Source organism: Archocentrus centrarchus, chromosome 2 (genome assembly GCF_007364275.1).
Source record: "Archocentrus centrarchus isolate MPI-CPG fArcCen1 chromosome 2, fArcCen1, whole genome shotgun sequence".
Lineage (NCBI taxonomy): Eukaryota > Metazoa > Chordata > Actinopteri > Cichliformes > Cichlidae > Archocentrus > Archocentrus centrarchus.
In genome coordinates, this window is record NC_044347.1 from 23,565,956 (window position 1) to 23,588,374 (window position 22,419).

Consider the following 22,419-nt stretch of genomic DNA (forward strand, 5'->3'; position numbering starts at 1 on the left):
AGTTCTGTAATCGTATTAAGAGTGGTCTATCCTGTGGGGATGGACAAATCAGTATCTATGGAACCCCAGCTGGAATACAGCGATGGAAAAACTCACGCGGCATGGTTTTTCTTCCTCCCTCTGGAAAGGACTGTGGCAGGCTCCCCTGAGAGGCATCATGGCATCACAGCAATGGGGGGGTGGGGATGAGGGGGGTAGCTGTTCTAAATCATTTTTCGCCTTAAATGACTTTGTGTAGTGCTGATGGGAGAAGCAGATAGCCTTGATAAAGTAGCGCCTGCATGGCGATAGGGGTATGCTTATGGAAATATCTTTAAATATTACTTTGTTGCGTCACATTTTCACCAGCAGACATGAGCGTGTGTGCGTCTGGGAACATTTCTGTGTGCAAACACCACACATGTTGCCCTTTTTGTGTATGGACGTTAATCTCAGCTTCACACAGGCTAATGGGTTCATACAAACATGAAAGCCATTACCATAGATCTGCAGCATAAAGCACATTATGCTGTAGTATAATCAGGTTTGGAATAAATAGCCAAGATATCAAATGCAAATTAAAGTTCACGCTGTTGAGAGCTTAACATGTATCTTTTATATGAACTCATCTCAATGTATTTTTTACCCTATGAAAGATTTTTTTTTAATCAATATTAGCATAATAATTACTAAGTAATGAAAGGTACAACAGTGTTTCCAAAAAGGTTTTAGGTTCAAAAAGGTTTTAAACTGTAAATAAAAGCAGGGAATAAAGTTTTATAAAAGCACATCAACACAATGTTCCAGGTTCAAGCTACATGCAAGTTTTGGAAAAATAAATCTTAGCACAGGATTGGAAATCATCTTGAATAGTGTGAATACACACCTCATATTAATAGAGTATAAGTGCTTAATAAGATCATATGTAACCCCCATACAAGTTAATGTGTTTTAGTAAAAATATATGTACTAAATTACAGAGTCTAAAGGGACCCTGTTTTCAGGAATACACAAAGATTAAACCATTGTGGAAATACTGTAGGTCAGAGTGTTGCGATTCCTTTTGAAATCACAGTAGTGCTCAGATGTTTTGTTATAGTTTTTAAAATATGCAATGTAAAATCAACATGTTCCAAATCGGTTTGGATATCGACTGTACGGTGTTGCATCACTTCTTCTTTTCCTCTCTTAAGCAAAGGTTTGAGAACGAATGAGATCAATTTGACGGCAAAAAGTTTCTGATTCTTGCTTAACGCAGGACTCCATCTTTCAGCAGTCTCAGTCTGCCAGAATATTTTCAGTGGATGACAAATCTTCACATGTAGACCAGTTTAGGTCATGTTAGCCACGCTGAAGTAAGGAACAGAATATGGCTTGGCATTGTATTTTCTTAAGCTTAACACTTGTATATGTATCCTTCAGCATTAACGGTGCCTTCACAACTGTCCAAGTTACCCATGCTGGTGTTATCACCACATAATAGTTGCTGGAGCTGAAATGAGTGCTGAAAACAAGCTGGAGTATGCAGTATTCATAATTTCCAAAAAATGTTTCAGGTTTTGGTTGGTCAGGCCACAGGAGAGTTTTCCACTTCACCTCAGTCCATCTTAAAGCTCAAAACCAGAGTGACAACATTTATGGATTTTTTCTATATATATGCTGTGATTTACACTATTGTCTATTTTTAAATATACTGCCCCTCAGAGGCAGAAGATCTTTAATTCATGGTTTTCATCTTTCTACAGATTCTCTTAATCTTGTGATATTATGATGTAACCTTTGAAAAATGATACTCTTAAACCTATGGGTCTAAAGCACAAGCTAGTCCTAGAGAAACCCCAGACAAACTGTGGAGAAAAATCAAAATAGAAACAGTGATTTATTTATAATGCTGTTTTTAGTTCCCTGATTGACAAGACTTTGGAGAAAACTTTTCAAAAGCCAAAGATCTTTTTTCTTTTTAATATATCATGGTGTTAGGACATTTGTCATCATCTCTTATCATCGATGAGAACTCGGACCTCTGAGACTTAAATTATTAAAACATTTGCCCACACAGTCTTTTGCAGAGTGGTGAGCCCCTCCCTGTCTATACTTCTGAAATATGGTTGACACAGTGTAGCAACCTTTTGGGAAAAGAGGCAGAAATGTTGTTACCTCATATTTAATTTGGCATAGGTTTGATGGCATAATGGCTGTTGCTTTCAAGTGCCAGGCTATGAATCAGAACAAGTCAATGTAATTTAAGTGAGCACATTCTTCACATATGATTTAGTTTCTTCCAGGAATCAAGAAATTTAGGGTTTACTGGACCCCCCCCCTTCCAAAAAAAAAAAAAAAAAGTTATTCAAAAAACCACCGATCACCAAAATCATTGTGTTTTTATGCACTTCACACACTTCAGTCTTACTGTGTTCTGAACTTGGCTGCTTGTGATATCAAAGAAAATGCCTTCTGGTAGTCAGGCTATGAGCCAAAAGCAGTGGGTAGAGGAAATAATAAAATATGCCTAAAAGAAACCAGCTATTTGGGAGTATCACTGCACCACTGTTTTTTTTTTTTTTTGGTTTTTTTGTTTTGGTTTTTCTATTTCACTTGAACTGAAAGAAAATATTTCAGTCAATATTTTAGTGCGCTGTCCTGTTTGTTAGTCCAAATATAAGTGGATAATTGTGCACTCTGAATAATGTCCTCTTCTGGACCTGGAGTTTTATTGATGTACAGCACAAAATCAGAGAAATGAAATATGGTTTTTGTTATAGTTTCGCAGAATTTCAGTGATTAAATTATAGCTACTGCAATTATGTGCAGTATAGCTGGAAGCTAAATGTCCGAGATACTAAACAATTAAAGCATTAATTTTATTTTTAGGCCATTTTGACTGTTTCCCTTAATAGAAAGCAAATTCTTTTGTCAGCAGAGAGCCTGATATGCATTGTGGTATGATTAACTTATGAGAGTCTCATCTGGCTTGCATGTCCAGAGGCCAATTGGTGCTGCTAGCAATTTCCGTCATAACCCAGTAGGTCTAGAACAGGTCTTCAGGGCCAAGATCCATTCAAAAACCTGATAATGTGGAATTAAAAAACAATTTAACTTTGACAGTACAATCCAACTGGCACATCTCCTCCGCTGATAACAAGATGCAGTCCAGAAATTGCTTTACATAAACAACCTTGGATGTAGTTTTTGGCCCTGTAATGGAATGAAGGCTAATGAGACAAGCATGGATGGATAGGATGGGGAAGTGAAAGCGTTTTGTTGCTCTCTGCTAGTGTCACTCCACCAATCATGCCACTAAATGGATTCGGTCCTTGCAGTGCCACATTTAATGCAACTTCCATCAAAGCTACAGTACAAGCCCATTTTCTGCTTTTTGGAAACTACATTTAACATATACAAAAACATATTAACATTAATAACATGTGGCTGGCCTACAAATTGCCTCTTGATGTTTGTTACTGAAATATATTCATTGGAGACACCCTGTAAGCTGCCCTTGAACAATTTTACACTTGATAAACTTCATATTGATGCTTCTGATATGATGGCAGTGGGAACAGCGTTTCGCATGCAATAAATAAAAGTGAAAATTACGTAGCGCTACTATTAGAAATAGTCTCAGCTTAAAAATGATGGTTAACTCTTAATTCTCTGGTAGCCAGTTATTTTAAATAGTTACATTTTATGTAGACACATACTGTTCTACCTCTGGCCTGACCTGATCTGCTCCTACTGATCATTATTTGAACCAAAAATGTCAAATTCAGGTTCATCGGTCCATAAGCCACCGGTTTTCAGTCCAGCTCTTGAGTAATTTGACAAACCTCAGTCTTTTCTCCCTGTTTCCTTTCCTTAAGAATGGCTTCTTGGCAGCCACCCTTCCACTGAGACCACTTCTGATGAGGCTTCAGTGAGCAGTAGATGGATCAACTGAAGCGTCCTGTGTCAGATCTTTGTTGGATTTCTTCTTATTTCTTAAGGATGTGACTTTCAGATACTGTTCATCTGCTGTAGTTGGTTTTTAGGACTGCTACTTCTTTTGTTTTCCACTTATCCAGTTTCCTCAAGGTTTTTAAAGGACACACTGGACAGCACGCTGAGATACAGTATGCCAAGTTTTCAACTGATAGCTCTTTGGGAATCACCTTGTTGGTGTAAAAATAAAATTTTATTTCTGTCAAACTGGTTTATCTTTGGCATTTTTGTAGAGTGATCTAAAGAAATGGGAGCAAATTAGTTTTTGTTGTTTTGTTTTGGCGACATGCTGGTAACAAAGTGCCTAAAGATACAAATTAAAATTGGTCCTTTGCTAAGTTGTCTATTATGTGTAGACACAACACTGGTTCATGCCTTAAATTAGGCACATTTTTATGTTTGAATGAGTCATAGGTCAGTGTTGAGTGTTTTTTCACGAAAATGGTCAGGTTCAAGGACTCGATTGAAAATGAGTGTGAAAGCAGCCAAACCCGAATTTCCACATGAAAAAGAAATCACAGAATTTCTTCAACCACAAGAACATCTGGGAAGATTGAGGGAATTCTCTTTCATCAGTACAGTTCACTGAATAAACAAACAAGCTACTTGATAAATTGATAATTTAGCAAATGGTGATTCAACCCTTTATAGACCTCCTCTTTTCATAAACATGCATCATGAGATGTTGCTTCAACATAACAATGTAGGGCCCACAATGAAGCACAAAATTCAATAATGGACCTCAGAAAAAAAAAAAAAAAAGCAGTCTGGTTACAACTGTGTGTTTTATTCTACTGAGTGGTAATGAAAAATGTCTCAAACATCCTTTTCTGTAAGTTCACCTTGGCAAAATAATGGGTTAGAGTATAGCAGGCAGTGGACCAAACCACTGTGAGGAATACGAGAGGGAGTCAGTTTTTAAAACTTAAAAATACTGTTTTGCTCCTCTGAGTAGCACATATGATATGATACGTATGATTTCAGTGTGTATTATTAAATTGCATGATATTAAATAGTTATGTTTATAATGATGCATTTAGGAGAAAAAGACTTTGCCCAGAAAAAAGGGAACTCGAAACCCAGACACAACCCACAGTAATTTCCACCCATGGTTTCATTGATATGTCACACCATTTGCCTGCGTCTCTGGAACGTGTTTTTTTTTTCTTCATGAAGTCTAACTAGATTCATAAATTCCATAAGGAAGAGAAGGAAAAAAGCTTGAAAGGACATCTGACTTCATTCCAACTCCACAGCACAAATTTTATTATTGTTCATTTTCAATCTGGGGTTCAGTTTAACATGACCTTATATATCTGCATAATTCTTCCCCTAATAGGGTTGACATTTTTCCATAATATAGCGATATTAAATGCATTTAAATATGGGTTTGCAATCATAGAAAATATTTTCAAATATTTCCATCATGCCATCATGACAGTAGATATCCTTTGCACTCATTTTGTGGCATTGCTACCTGTCGATAGCACGGTCTCTAATGAATGGAATTGAAGCTAAAGCCTGAGCATTCATCACAGCTCCAGATGATGTAGAGCTCTGGTGTGAGTTCCCACCAAAGAGCGAGCGCACAGCTGCTCTGACAGCCGTGATTGATGGCTAAAGCAGCATGGTGAGGTTGCACAGGGAGCCCTTGCCTTTGTTTTTCCCCGTGACTTGGCACGAGCTGGCCTTAGCGAGGTAATTTAAAAATGTTGAATCGGTAACATGCAAACTTAACCAGAGGCTTTAATGAAATGAGCTGCTGACAATGCGATAAGTGCATCCTCCATGTATCAGGGAGTGGATGGGATTGACTTATTAGCTCCCTGCGCAGAGGAACAAAAGCAGTGAACCATAACCAAGTCTAGTCCATTCATTTGACTGGAGTCAGCAAGCATGAAGGCATTTAAGGTTATAGTAGCACTTTAGGGTTTGATGCACAGGCAACAAACTATGCCTCTGTAAGTTTAACTGTCTAGTCAGTCAGTTAATCATTCTGTCAAGAAATCAGTCATTAGTAAGCTAAATCCATGTACGTGCTTTTAGGATGCTGGGATCATTATTATTTCACTCTGAAAGGGTAGCTACAAGGAGCAGTCTTTCCAGTTCAGCAAATACACTATATAAACTAGAACTCTACACAGCAATGCCTTAAAACTTTCCCTGGGAACAGTTCATTTGTAGCAGGTACAGATGAGTTAAAAGGGAAATTATCAGAGCCACTATCCGTAAGGTTAGGTTATGGTTGGAATTTGCAAAGCAAATATATCTTTGTAAAGCAAATATCTCATACCGTGCAGGGAGAAGGTTCTATAGAACGCTAAGATGATTTTCTGGCAATTTTTGTTTCCCTTGGAAAGAAATATATTCAGATTGTGGCTCTACGATTTTTTTTTTTTTTTTCAAAATCTGTATTACACACCTACCTGTCCAAATAAAAAGCAATGCACCCATTGCAGTTTTGGGTGCACACGTTTGTCTAGATGGTACTCTAATGTACTTATTTTCCATGTATATGTGTTCACTCACTCACATTTATAGTAGCTTCAGTTGTTTGCCACAAAAGGGTAACTGTGTATCTGGGCACTTTGGTTTGTAAATGAGTATTTTGCCTGCAGTGATTACAGATTGCTTGATTTCACTGACATTTCATGGTGTCTGGACATTGCTGCTAGTCTCTTCCACTGTATACAGCCCTGTATACAATGGACAGTGTAACTATGTAAAACTGATGGAAAACCAATTGTATGTTACAGTGTTCACATTTGGAACCAAATGCAACAAGTTTGTAGCATCTGGCAGAGGGGAAAATGAATTAAAAAAAACAGGTAGATAACAGAAGAGGACAGGACTAATCCACAGGTGCAACACGTGAGGGTGGGACAAACAAAGACAGAAAGTAAAGCCAACTGAAATGACCAAAGGATACAGTAAGTGACTAAAAAAGTAAAACAAGAAATGACTAAAAGAAAAACATGAACAATCACAGACAGACACAAGAGACACTGAGGAAGGGCAGCAGGGTTAGGCACCACACAGCAGATCTAGCTGTTCTTTAAATGAGTCTGTCTTCACCGTTTAAACCCATAGATAAACTTTATTTTTATGTTACAATCTTAAGTTTTCTTTCTAAGTTCAACACATTATTTTTTTTAGTTTTCCTTGTTTGGGGAAGGCCTGAACAGATCAGGCTGGGTGAAGCCTTTTTGGAGCATGATGACCTTCTTCTGTTTGGCATCTTCTTTTCTGCCTATTTGGATTCCTCAAGGACAGCCTGCTTGCTTGTTGATAGTGCAGAAAAACACTCTGTTTCCTTATCTGGAGGGTAGAAGTAGGAGGGGATATAAGACAACTCTCCGTCAAAGGATAAAAACAATAGAATTGGGATGACCATACCTGCTGCAACATGTGCTCATTTCTCTTTTCCTTGATATCAAGTATTTCAATAATTACAATTTTTATACTTAATTGAATCTGGTATCATCATAATTTCTACAGCAAATTCTAAGAATCAGAAATTCACCTTGTCAAGTGCAGGAAAGTGTTGGGTTGGAACTTTTTCTTGATAAAGGAAAATGATAAATGATTAAAGACAGAAAGAAAGAAAGAAAGAACGAAAGAAAGAACGAACGAAAGAACGAAAGAAAGAACGAACGAAAGAACGAAAGAACGAACGAACGAACGAAAGAAAAAAGAAAGAAAGACAAAGACAGAAAGACAGAAAGACAGAAAGACAGAAAGAAAGAAAGAAAGAAAGAAAGAAAGAAAGAAAGAAAGTTGAATTAATGGATGTTGCAGGTGCCAGTTTACCAAACTACCGCCTTTCTCACTCTGGTATTGCTTAGATTCAAGTCACACAGGCCTGGAGACTGGTCAGCAACCATCAGGAAACCACAAGTTGCAAGCCAAAAAAAGTATCTTCCCTCACTGGTTGCTGGAGGTTGCTGGCAATTACTGTGAAATCAATTGCTAAAGCCTCATTCACTCAGGCCTAGAGACTGGTCAGTGACCCTTAGGCAACTGCTAGTTGCTAGACAAAAGTGTGCACATTCTGCAACCAGTTGGCAAGTGGTTGCTGGCAATCACTAGTGTGAAATTAGTCACAAAAATGTACACTATATTGAGAAAAGTATTCACTCAGCTCCCTTCACACGCATATGAACTTGAGTGACACCCCATTCATAATCCATAGGGTTTAATATGACATTGACCCACCATCGTAGGCCATCCCCTAACTGTTCCCTGAAAGTTGGTGTGACAGCTGGATGGCTGTTCCTTAAATTATGGCCACCCGTGTTGTTTTTTTTTTACTTACCCACACACCCTCGGGATGCTGACTGATAGGATGCCCCAGAGTGGCACTGCAGCATTCAACGCTGCCCATACCACTTTACTTATGGGCCAGGGCTCAGTATAGTAGGCCCTTCTTTCAGTGTGAACACTGAAGGAAGACGCGAGCATCAGGACAAATCACAAGTTATCCATGCGATCTCAGGTACTTACAGCAAGCTTAGACCTCACTTAGTGGCATAGCGAGTAGCTTAGCCTCGCGACAGGACCTTATTAGAGAGGAACTGCCAGGATTAAGTGATGGGAACAACCCAGAACTGGACGATCTACTATAGGCTGTGGTGTCATAAGTCCTCTAACTTGTCGAATGTGCCGGAGTTAAATGTTTATCAACTGTCAACAGCAGCAGCTGGCATACGCTGTCTGTGGAAAGTTGGGAAGGCACTTCCTTGTTTTGTTGTGTATGACATTGGAAAACTCGGAGTCGAATCTTTGTTTTGCCATTTTTCTATTCATTTTGTTTGAATTGAACTGAGTAAAACCTGAAGTGGATTTGTTTTGTTTGGCTTTCTGTTGGAATGAAGTGAAAGACATTGTGGAATGGAAATATATTGCTTTTGGTTTTTTGGTTGAATGACCTGAAGGACTTTGCCGAGCTGTGGGACATGTGGGAATTATTGAACTGATTTGTATGTGTTAAATGATTGTTTTGTGTATGTGTTTTGTTTTTATTTTTCCTGTCTTGACTATATTAATTGTGGGCCTAAGTACTTTTGAATGGGTTTTGTTTTATTCAATGTTAGAGGGTGTTAAGTCGCTGTGCTTGGCATCGTCCAGTGGTTGTGTGCTTTACACCACTGCATCCAATGCTTTGTATTGTGCTTGATGACGTAAGCCTTGGATGCAGCTGCTCTGCAATGGAAACTCATTCCATGAAGCTCTCGACACACTGTTCTTTAGCAATTGACTCTGCAGAAAGTTGGCAACATCTGCGTGCTGCATACTTCGGCATCCACTGACTCTGGTCTGTCAATTTTCATAGACTTCCTGGCTGAGTTGCTGTTGTTCCCAATCTCTTCCACTTATAATACCACTAACAATTGACTGTGGAATAATTAGTAATGAGAAAATTTCACAACTGTACTTGTTGCACAGGTTGCATCCTATCACGGTACCACGCTAGAGCACTGATCTCCTGAGCGCGACCCATTCTTTCACAAATGCTTGTAGAAGCAGTCTGCATGCCTACAGCAAGTGAAGTAATTGGAACGTCTGAATTCAATGATTTGGATGGGTGAGTGAATACTTTTGGCAATATAGTGTATATGGAGATGCACCAAAAAACTTGATTGCTTTGGTCACTAGCAGATTGCGGTGATCACCAGTAGTTTGCACGGAAGACCCAGACTAGTCTGCAAACAACAACAAACTACTCGCCACAGGGTAGTGAAATTGAAAAGCGCAGCACAAATCAGAAGGCCTTCAAAGTAAAATTTGTGCCTTTTGAAATGTGTTTCTTTCGGTGGTAAGATGCAACTTACCAACAGCCAGCAACCACTGACCACCCTGTCGGGGAATACACAATTTTCCAAGTGGTCTCTAGGCCTGTGTGACTGAGGCCTTAATCAACCTCTTAATCAACCTTTTATCCATCTTGTATGGGATGAACAAAATATTATTACATATAATTTTAAGTTAATAACTACCCACTACACCTTCAATAATAAATAGAGTGGGATCACTTTTTTGACCACATGAACAAAAATCTAACTTGTGGGCAAAGCCTGACTGATTTTATTGTGTCTATAGACAAATCTAAGCTTCCTGTAGAACCTTTAGACATGAGTGGTATCATTGTCTTCTTTAAAACTACATAAAGCAACTGTATATGTTTAACTATTTATTTCACCAAGTATTATGTCACTTAAGTTAAATATTTCTGGCCAAGACAGCTGTAGTGCATACACAAAGCACCCACATAACAAAGCAACTATAATCTGAAGCGAAAAAATGAAATGCTTTGTCAAAGGCATCATTATGTATCTGTTATTCTCCATCACTGAAAACCTGCCACATAAGCAGAACAAAACTGACAAACCAACATTAGACAAATTAAAATTCTCCCAATCAAGTCACAAGCTTTTTTCTTTATATGCACTACTATGATGAACTTACACAGGGTCTAAAATTAGCACCACTATCTGCCACTCCATGGAAGCTCTCGGGGGTAGAAAACAGGTGTAAGAAGAGGATGTAAAGCCATGTGTGGCTCTACACAAGCTGGCAGCCTTGACTTTTATTCCTCATTATCTAAGCAAGCACTAACTGAGCCTTTTTTTTTTTTTTTACCCCCAAAAATACCCCATCTTTGTTCACTTACAGATACTTTACAAATGATTCTAATAATGAGTGACAAATATCACATTTGTCTTTGCATTTAATGCTGTGATGGGTGCAATTATTTCACAAATAAGTGAGAAGCAAAATAAAAATTAATAAGTTCTTCAGAAATAAATAATTGCAGTCATGCTGCTACTTCAGGGGGAGCATTTATTTGTGCACCTTGTATGCGTTATATTGCTTAAAAAAACACATATCCTTTTTTTTTAAGTTGTGGCTAATCATCTTGACTGCACTTTCTTCCATTTCAAATTAAAAATCACTGCTGGATTTTAATCTTTGAGTGAACAGGCGAGGGAAAGAGAGGGCGAGGCTTGCCAAGCCAATTAGGCAGGCAATAATGGATCTGCAAGTCACTAGAGGAACCATTTGCCCTCTATTCAAATAGTCAAGATAATTACAGTATATTCAAAAAATACGAATGAGAATATCAGCATGTACAAATCAATTCAGCTAGCCTCTTTCTTTCATATGTGTCGAATCAGAAGTCAGATGAAGTGACACGGGCGTCTTTTGGTTTCCAGCTCTCTCTGCCTCAATATTTCAGCACCCTTGATGCTTTGACATTTTCCTCTAATGGGGAGACAGCACAGAAGGAAACTGTTTGCTTCAACCTTCTGACACAAACTCAAAACCAATATTTCCTAACAATTAGCAGTGTTTCAGTGCTCCACTATTCAAGCTAGACTTCAACAACAAAAGCAACTGTGTTGTTGAATTCATAGAAGAGTCAGGTACCAAACCATTTCCATATGCATTAATGATTACACAGCTAGTTCCATCAAATCTGTATATTTCCAAGTATTCCACCTTAGATCGCTCACGTAACCTGGAAGGTTTTGTGTGCATCATAGCTCTTCCTTCCCTCTCTTTTTATCACTTTTTTTTCATCCCAGTGCTGCCTTCACTGACACAGTGTGAAGTACCGGAGGCTTCGCAGCAGCTAGTGAAGGTTGAAAGATTGGTGGCTGGGCAGGGCCTGACAGTCTGGGCACTGGATCAGTCAGTGGATTTGGGCCTGGTGGCTGGTGGCTAAAGCTATCCCCTAGGTGCACTGACTTGCTGACTTGCTGGTTGTGTGTGTCTGTGTGTATTTGTGTGCATCAGTATGGCTGTGTATTTGGAATCAGGATTGTCTAGCCCCTTGTAGACTCCCTGATCGCCTAGAAGGAGACTGCAAACAAAATAAAACTCCTATATACTAGAAAAATAAATTCTGAACATTCAGTATATTATTTGAGTTTGCTCTCAATATACGCAATTTTTTTCAACAGATTTGAAAATTGGGTAATTATCTCCTGTATACATGTGGACTTTTTCCTTGTTGCTAAGGACTGAATTCTTTTTACCAGAGTGTTAAATGCAGCTGTTTTGTAAAACCATTGGGGTGTTACAGATATGAACAATGTGACCTTTGCCATCAAATATTGGTACTTGTAAAGGACCCCTTGGCGTCACGTTCAAATTCATTGGGTAAGCTTTCAAAGTACGTGTTTAATGTTGTGAAGGGAGAAATGTAACCAAAATGACAACAACAAAGATCTGTGATTGAAAATTAACCCTCTTAAGAAGGGGGGAATGTGATAAACATTCATCTAAATATAGCTAAAATACCCCTATAAAATGTTAAATATAAGTTAATTTTAATTTAAAGATCACAAGTAGCTCTTTGATTTCATTATACAGTGGCTTGCAAAAGTGTTAATACACTTTGAACTTTTCCATATTTTGTCACATTACAACCACAAACATGAATATATTTCACTGGAATTTAATGTGAAAGACCAACACAAAGTGGTATACAATTGTGAAGTGGAAAGAAAATTATACATGATTCAAAACATTTTTTACAAATAAAAAACTGAAAAGTGTGGTGTGCAAAAGTATTCAGCCCTCTTTTCTCTGAGTGCAACCAATTGCATTCAGAAGTTGCCTGATGACTGCCAATGACTAAAAAGAGTCCACCTGTGTGTAATCTAATCTCAGTACAAATACAGCTGCTCTGTGACGGCCTCAGAGGTTGGTTAAGAGAATATTGGGGAGTAAACAGCATCATGAAGTCCAAAGAACACACCAGACAGGTCAGGAATAAGGTTGTGGAGAAGTTTAAAGCAGGCTTAGGCTATAAAAAGATTTCCCAAGCTTTGAACATCTCACGGAGCACTGTTCAATCCATTATCTGGAAATGGAAAGAGTACGGCACAACTGTAAACCTACCAAGACAAGGCCGTCCACCTAAACTTACAGGCTGAACAAGGAGAGCACTGATCAGAGATGCAGCCAAGAGGCCCATGGTGACTCTGGATGAAATGCAGAGATCCACAGCTCAGGTGGGGGAATCTGTCCACAGGACAACTATTAGTCGTGCACTGCACAAATGTGGTCTTTATGGAAGAGTGGCAAGAAGAAAGCCATTGTTAAAAGAAAACCATAAAAAAGTCCCGTTTGCAGTTTGCCAGAAGCCATGTTGGGGACACAGCAAACATGTGGAACAAGGTGCTTTGGTCAGATGAGACCAAAATTGAAGTTTTTGGTCAAAATGCAAAACGCTGTGTGTGGTGGAGAATTAACACTGCACATCACTCTGAACACACCATCCCCACTGTCAAATATGGTGGTGGCAGCATCATGCTCTGGGGCTGCTTCTCTTCAGCAGGGACAGGGAAGTTGGTCAGAGTTGATGGGAAGATGGATGGAGCCAAATACAGGGCAATCTTGGAAGAAAACCTGTTGGAGTCTGCAAAAGACTTGAGACTAGGGCGGAGATTCACCTTTCAGCAGGACAACGACCCTAAACATAAAGCCAGGGCTACAATGGAATGGTTTAAAACCAAACATATTCATGTGTTAGAATGGCCCAGTCAAAGTCCAGACCTAAACCCAATCGAGAATTTGTGGCAAGATCTGAAAACTGCTGTTCACAAACGCTCTCCATCTAATCTGACTGAGCTTGAGCTGTTTTGCAAAGAAGAATGGGCAAAAATTTCAGTCACTAGATGTGCAAAGCTGGTGGAGACATACCCTAAAAGACTTGCTGCTGTAATTGCAGCAAAAGGTGGTTCCACAAAGTACTGACTCAGGGGGCCTCAATACTTTTGCACACCGCACTTTCAGTTTATTTGTAAACAATGTTTTGAATCATGTATAATTTTCTTTCCACTTCACAATTGTATACCACTTTGTGTTGGTCTTTCACATTAAATTCCAGTGAAATATAATTATGTTTGTGGTTGTAATGTGACAAAATATGGAAAAGTTCAAGGGGTATGAATACTTTTGCAAGGCACTGTATGTTTCTCATTATCTCTCATTTCTTTCTCCTCATCCTCCTCCTCCTCAATGGTCTCCTTCACCACTGCTCTCTCTCTCTCCTCCCTCATCTCCACCTCCTCCTCTTCTTCCTCACCTCAAACCTCATCTCCCGAACTGAAGTCAGGGCTCCAAGAAGCTTGTTTATTCCCAATATTCTTGCATTTACAGATGAGACAGTTCAGACATGCAACCCTCCCATCTATGTAAACATTTATCATCTGATTCACAGTTCGATTACCCTGACTTTGTATGAGAGTTTATTCACTAAGTGTCCGAGTTGAGCTGATAATATTAGATCCGCCTTGAAGAAAGTTTCAGTAAAGCTGGCTAACAGTAGCTAACAGTGACAATAACAGAAGCAATTACAGACAGATCACAATTCCCTTCAGTATCACTGTCATTGGACAGAAGTGAGCTTTACTGATTCATGGACCACTTTCAGATTCCTTTTATAGAGTTTTACAACCTTCTCCAGAGTTAATATTTGTGGGCGCTCCATATCTGGCATTATGAGGTAAACAGTTATCAAACAGCCTCCACTCACTAGATGAATGCCGAGTGTTTGAAGAAACTCCAGGGTAAAAACATAAAATATTGCAAAATATTTATTTGTCACGTATCCATTTTTAGTGTTGATATTATTAAAATATGTTAAAATAAATGTTGTTATACACAAACAGTAGTAGGAACATGCCAGCCAGCTGTGGCCATTATTGGGAAACGCAAGGAAGACGGCTTTGACAGCTAAAAATGCCCAATCTTGAAGTCCCTACCACCTGCTGTACAAACCTTCTTTTTGTGAGGAGCAGCCAGTCAGAAAAAAAACAAAACAAAAACAAAAAGCAACAAAGTTTATAAACTGGGGAGCTACACCAAGGCCCATTATGAGATAAATAGTTTTGAACTGTGGCTTCTAGTATCCTAGAATAAAAACTGCATAATAGAGCCCCTTTAAGAGAGGACCATTATCCTTTGGCACCCAAAGCATCAATAACAAATAACACCTCATCACTATCTCTGCAGTGCCAGTGGAACTTGACAGAACAGCAATATTTCACTCCCTTCAGAAAAAAATACAACCAAGCTAAGAAAAAAAATGCATAAGGTTATCCACGTTCTTATTTTTGCTAGTGTTTCTCAGTTATCACTACACAAATGACCTACTTCAGAAATGCCACAGATTTTAGACAGTAACACTAAACCTGTTGATTTTTGACTGATATGTCCACTTAACGGCCTTCACTTACCTTTGGCTGAGTTCCAGTCTGAATCCGTCATGTACAATATACATTTTTCCTATTTATTCACATCTTTGCCAGCATTAGAAAATTGTGTTGGTCAGGAATCATCCATGAATCACATTCAAAGTTCCACATTTTGTCCTCTGGTGTGTGTAGCAATGTAACATAATACTCAAACTATCAGATCTCAATGGAAAAAAAAAATATCATGCTGGATATCTACACTGATATGGACTGGGAACACATCGTTTGATGAAAATGACAATGTTCAACCTACAGAGGGCTGATTTCAATGACACGTTGAAAAGCAAAGTGAAAAAAATGTGTGATAGGATAGACCATCTTGCCAAAATGTCCTTGCAGCAACTCAAAATGGTCCTCACTAGTTTGTATGGCCCACACATACTTGTATGCATGCCTGACAGCAGGTCATGACAGATGGTTTCCTGGGGGGATCTGCTCCCAGATCTGCACCAGGGCATCACTGAGCTCCTGGACAGTCTGCGGTGCAACTTGGTGGTATCAGATGTACTGAAACATAATGTCCCAGAGGTGTTCTATTGGATTTAGGTCAGTCAATGTATCCATTCTTTCATCATCCAGGAACTGCCTGCATACTCTCACCATACAAGGCTGGGCACCAGGAGGAACCCAGGACCCACTGCACCAGCGTCTGACAATGGGTCCAAAGATTTCATCCTGATACCTAATGGCAGTTTTCGTTGCCTAACCTGTAGAGGTCTGTGCATCCCTTCATGGCTATGCCACCCCAGACCATCACTGCCTCATCACCAAACCGGTCATGCTGAATGATTTTACAGGCAGCAAAATGTTCTCCACAGCTCCTCCAGACCTGCTCACATCTGTCACATATGCTCAGGGTGAACCTGCTCTCATCTGTGAAAAGCACAGGGCACCAGTGGTGGACCTGCCAGTTTTGGTATTGGCTATGTTTGGTATATGGCAAATGCCAATCGGGCTCTACAGTGACAGGCAGTGAGCAGAGAGCCCACTAGAGGCCCTCAGGCCATCCTCATTTAGTCTGTTTCTGATTGTTTGGTTGAGACATTCACAGCAGTTGCCTGCTGGAAGCTATTTTGTAGCTCTGGCAGTGCTCATCCCATTACTCCTTGCACAAAGGAGCAGATTCTGGTGTTGCTGATGGGTTAAGGACCATCTATGGTCCTGTTCAGGTCTCCTAGAGTAATTGTCCATCTCCTGGCATCTCCTCCATGATCTTGAGTCTGTCCTGAGAAACAAAGCAAACCTTCTGGCAATGGCACGTATGGCCATCCTCTTACTGTAAAATGGACTGGTTCCTATATAGTACTTTTCTACTCTACATGAACACTCAAAGCATTTTATATTGGATTCATACAAGCACTTGTCTAAGTCCTTTCTAACATGCATACACATACACAATCTCAGATAAACACATCGGGAGTGACTCAGGATTCAGTATCTTGCCCAAGTATACTTTGTCATGCAGACTGTGGCAGCCAGGGATTGAACCACCAACTTTCTGATTAGTAGATGACCTGCTTTACCTCCTGAGTCACAGTCATCCATCCTGGAGGAATTGGACTACCTGTGCAACCTCTGTAGGGTCCAGGTATGCTACCAGTAGTGACACTGACCTTAGCCAAATTCAAAACTAGTGAAAAACAGTCAGAAAAGAAGAGGAAGGAAAAAATGTGGCCAGTGGCCTCCACCTGTAAAACCATTCCTGTTTTGTTTTTTGTTGTTTTTTTTAAATACTTTTAAAAGTTGCAAATAGATAATCAGTTAACAGTGAAAAACATATTGGAGATAGCTCAGTTCTCCATCCTTGGCTTTATGGTGGCTAAAATAGACATGATTTGACTGGATTCCTGGTAGAAAATGTAAACATCAAATCACATCTCCCTGAATCTTTTCCCTTTTGTCAAGTCCAGCAAAATAAAGAAAATGACAAAATAAAGAAAATGACACCAAATCTTTAAACCTGATAATACTTACATTCTTCATTCTACAGCAACAAACAGATTATCTGACATGAATAATTTATACAGCTTTGTCAAAATATATATATATATATATATATATCAGCGCTTCCCCCAGACATACTTCAGCAAACAATGTCATACATATTTATCCAAGTGTTTTCAATGGTAACATCAGTGACAGGCGTTGTTCAAGAAACCGTGTTGTTGGCCTTTTTTAAAAAAATGTATTTATTTTTAGCTCAATGTGTGTGTGATTCGTATTTGTGTTGTGTGATCACCATCTACCTTCTTTTGTTTTGTTTTCAAAGACTATTAGCAGAATTTCTTCTTTCCGTTTCATTCTTCCAATATGTTACTTATGGAACAGAAACAGAAAAACCTACAGTAACCCTACAGCATGTATCCTTAAATTTATTTATCTCATACCACAGTTCATTCCCAAAACTTCCACATTTTTCTTATGCAACAAAATTATAAGAATTAGGAATGAATGAAGTGTTCAGAAAAGGAATTATATCCTTATTTAAATCAATTCAATTCTGGTATATATATATTAGTAGAAATATAGTATACAGTAGAAAGTTTTAGTTTGTTTTTTTTTTAAATTTAGGTATCTCTAATAGTATTTTCCCACTTTAATTGTATCCTAATTCTGCTGTGCTGGCTTGATTGATTTTGCTCTTAGAGAATAAATTACAAATTCACCACTACTGGATCTACGCAGGTTTGAATATGAAGGTAACCCATAATGCAAAATGCAAGGCCGTAAAACAACAGTGTCATCACATTTTGATGAATGTTTAGTGTGTAACCTACACTTTTTAACCATCAGGCATACGTAGTGCAGTACTTTGAAGGCCAGGTCATGTGCCGTGGTGGAACGTTACAGAGTACCCCGACCTCAACCCTTTCAAACAATTTTGAGATAAACTGAACCCTTACATTTATCCAGGATCTGAGGCTTCTGTGAGTGAAAGAAATCAAATTCCTTCTGTCCTGTCTTAATGGGGGAGTTTTCCATGTCACATCATATCAGTATATACTGCCAGTTTTGGTGAAATCTACTTTACTCTGAAGCCATAACAACACGAACAACCTTGAAACTTACTTGAAACTCATAAACTGTTTTATTTTAAGAGACAACAATGGGCTTCATGATAATGTGTCTAATGGCTTGCTGAGCAAACAATATAACATCAATCAAAGAACATCAACCCTCCAGGGCAACATCTGGTAAATCCAAGAGCATTTTTCATATTATTAATTTGGGATCTCCCAAAATTCATTCGTACATTATTAAACTTTCCTTTATTTATGCTCCCTCATTTCTGCTTTCTCCCAGAGAAAACAACAGTTAGTGAATGCACAGCAAATGTCCACTGGGGAGACCATAGTCTTGGACTCACTATAGACGAAGTATGTAGCTTTCGGTCCCTGTTGTCTGGACACAATCAGGCCAGAGCAGCTGTTTATTCTGGAAGCTAGGTGGAGGACAGGGCTGTCATGATGTTCCAAGACCAGTAGCTGGTTTGGCTATTTTATGTCATGCACAATGTGTAGTCAGACAAAGACAGAAAAATACAATGACCTCCAGATAGCAGTTTGGCCACCGAAAAGGGTCAGGGAGACTGCACTGCAGGAAGTATAGTCGAAGTCACTGTAGTGACCGCTGGTTAGCCTCTGGAAGGCAAATATAAAACCGGGAAATCTACATACAGTGTGATATGAAAGTAAAGATAGCTGAAATAAACAGTGTAAATAAGGCTCTTGATCTGGAAAAAAAAATAAATAAAAAATTAAAGTCAGAGAATGTGAACCACTGATTTAATAAACACTATTTACTCATACAGTGAGTATGCAAATGTTTGGGCACCCCTGATAATTTTTCATGATTTTCCTTTATAAATCATTGGTTGTTCGGATCAGCAATTTCAGTTAAATACATCATATCACCATTGAGAGCATCATTGCTGGGAGCATCACCACCTGGATGGGAAACTGCACCAAGCAGGACTTCATGGCCCTAAAAAGGGTGGTTCGTTCAGCTGAACGGACCATCAGAACCACCCTCCCCAACCTGCAGGACATTTACACCAAGCAGTGCAGGCTGAGGGCCATGAAGATCCTAAAACAGCCCAGCCACCCCGGACACTCTCTCTTCTCCCTGCTCCCATCAGGCCGGCGTTACCGCTGCCTGAGGGCTAAGACTGAAAGGTTGAAGAAGAGTTTTTACCCACAAGCCATCCGTCTGCTCAACTCTGAGCCCTAACTGGACCATTATTGCACAGTGTAAATATTATAATTTAAAAAGTGTGTATAGTGTATAGTATATATAGTGTATAGTGTGAATTACTTTTTTTAAATTTTTATTCTTCTTATTTATATGTGTGTGTATATAAGGTTGCAGGTACAAAATACATTTCACTGTGCATTGTACTGTGTATAACTGTGCATGTGACAAATAAACACTATCTTATCTTATCTATCTTATCTTAGCAGATGAACACAGTGAACACAGGCGCATAACGATCCTTGTTGTTTTATTGATTTGAATACCTTTAGCACTAATTATTGGAATACAAAATCTGTTTTGTAAGCTCATTGACCCTTGACCTACATAAACAGGTGAATCCAATTATGAAAAAGGGTTAAGGTGGCCAATTGCAAGTGTTTCTCCTCTTTGCATCTTCTCTGAAGAGTGGCAACATGGGAGCCTCAAAACAACTCTCAAATGACCTGAAAACAAAGATTGTTCAACATCATGTTTTAGGGGAAGGATCCAAAAAGTTATCTGAGAGATTTCAGCTGTCAGTTTCCACTGTGAGGAACATAGTGAGGAAATGGAAGACCACAGGCACAGTTCTAGTTAAGGCCCAAAGTGGCAGGCCAAGAAAAATCTCAGATAGGCAGAGGAGAAGGATGGTGAGAACAGTCATAGTCAACCCACAGAGCAGCTCCAAAGACCTGCAACATCATCTTGCTGCACATGGTGTCACTGTGCATCATTCAACTATTCAGCGCACTTTGCACAAGGAGAGGTTGTATGGGAGAGTAATGCAGAAGAAGCCTTTTCTGCACGCACGCCACAAACACAGTTGCTTGAGGTCTGCTAAAGCACATTTGGACAGGCCAGCTTCATTTTGGAATAAGGTGCTGTGGACTGATGAAACTAAAACTGAGTTATCTGGACATAACAATGAATGAATGAGTTTATTGCCATGTGGGTGAACAAGTTCACACAATGGAAATTGCAGTTACAGAACACCATCCAAGAATACACAAAACACAACACACATGGGGGGATATGTGTCCTGGGGTCATGCAGCCGACTTGCAGCGCTACCTTTGGCAGGAGGAGAAAACAACACATCATGGGGAAGTTAGGTTTAAAAAAAAGTCATCTGGTACAGTGCTCAAAAAGAGCACTACACCAGGGTCCAAAAAAATTCCGCCATGCATACCACAAGGGGTGGTATGCATGGCGGAAAAAGAACACAGCATTCCAAGACAAACACTTGATACCCACAGTAAAATTTGGTGGCGTTTCCATCATGCTGTGGGGCTGTGTGGCCAGTGCAGGTACTGGGAATCTTCTTAAAGCTGAGGGTCGCATGCATTCTAGTCAATATCAGCAGATTCTTGAGAACAATGTTCAAGAATCAGTGACAAAGTTGAAGTTGCGCCGGGACTGGATACTTCAACAAGACAACAACCCTAAACACTGCTCAGAATCTACTGAGGAATTCATGCAGAGGAACAAGTACAACGTTCTGGAACGGCCATCTCAGTCCCAGACCTGAATATTATTGAAAATCTGTGGTGTGACTTAAAGCAGGCTGTCCATGCTCGGAAACCATCAAACCTGACAGAACTGGAGATGTTTTGCAAAGAAGAATTGTCCAAAATACCTTCAACCAGAATCCAGACTCATTGGAAGCTATAGGAAGCGTTTAGAGGCTGTTATTTCTGCAAAAGGAGGATCTACTAAATACTGATGTCATTTTTCTGTTGGGGTGCCCAAACTTATGCACCTGCCTAATTTTGTTTAAATAAATATTTACACTTTCTGTAAATCCTATAAACTTAATTTCACTTCTCAAATATCACTGTGTCCGTCTGCTATTATATATTTAACTGAAACTGCTGATCCGAACAACCAATGATTTATAAAGGAAAATCATGAAAATTATCAGGGGTGCCCAAACTTTTTCATACCACTGTATTACAGCTGAAATTCCTTTAAATGAACATTACAACTGATAATATGCTGTTTTGTAATTGCCAAAAATTCAAACCACATTATTTCATTTTTTTTTTCTCCCATTAGTTATATGACAACCCTTTAGATTTAGCTGGTGTTCCTGGTTTTAAAAATGTATCTTAAGTAGCTTGAACTCAATCTATCTCCAGTTATTACAATAACGTGCAGCTTATTGTCACAATCTACTATATTTAATGTAAGAAAACACCAAAGGAAGTAAAGTACCAGACCAGAAACAGGGGGCACTGATAATAATCCAGAACACCAGGAACTCAAGGAACCTCATAAATTTTATTCCGTTACTCCAGTAATTAGAATTCTAACATGTCAAGAAATTGAACATAATGGAATAATCATACAAACAAACAGAAATCAAAGCTTAACCCAAAAGCTAGGAACAAGAATGAAACTCATCCAGAGTCAAAAACACAACTAACTAAATAAAAAATAAATCAGGATACAAAGCAATTTAAACCCTGGAACAAAACCCAGGAACATTAAACCTTTTGATAGCATGCTTCACAATTTATTTTTCTTTTTGCTCATGCAGTGCTTCTTGGCACAATTCCTGTGGTACCACCATATGCAGCCGTCACAATCAAGCTGAACTAGACAAACAAAAAAATGAAAATATTTTGGTAAAATGGTTGTACAAATTAGTAATGGTTGCAAAATACTCAGATCATCAAGCAGACCATGCATGCTTTACATTCTTTACAACTACAATGAGTCGTATTTACTAAAACTCACAAAGCAGCTGAAGTTTCTTTCAAAACATACACAATACAAAAAGAAAGCAGGACTGGAGCCAGGAATGCAAGACTTGGAGTCAAAGGGGAACGCACAGAACAAGGGCGAACACGGCATGAGGGATAACAGAACGAAGAACAGCAGGATTCAGAGACAATATAAATACTCATGGGATAATGAGAGGTGAGGAAAAAGGTGAGATGCACAGCTGGAAACTATAGACA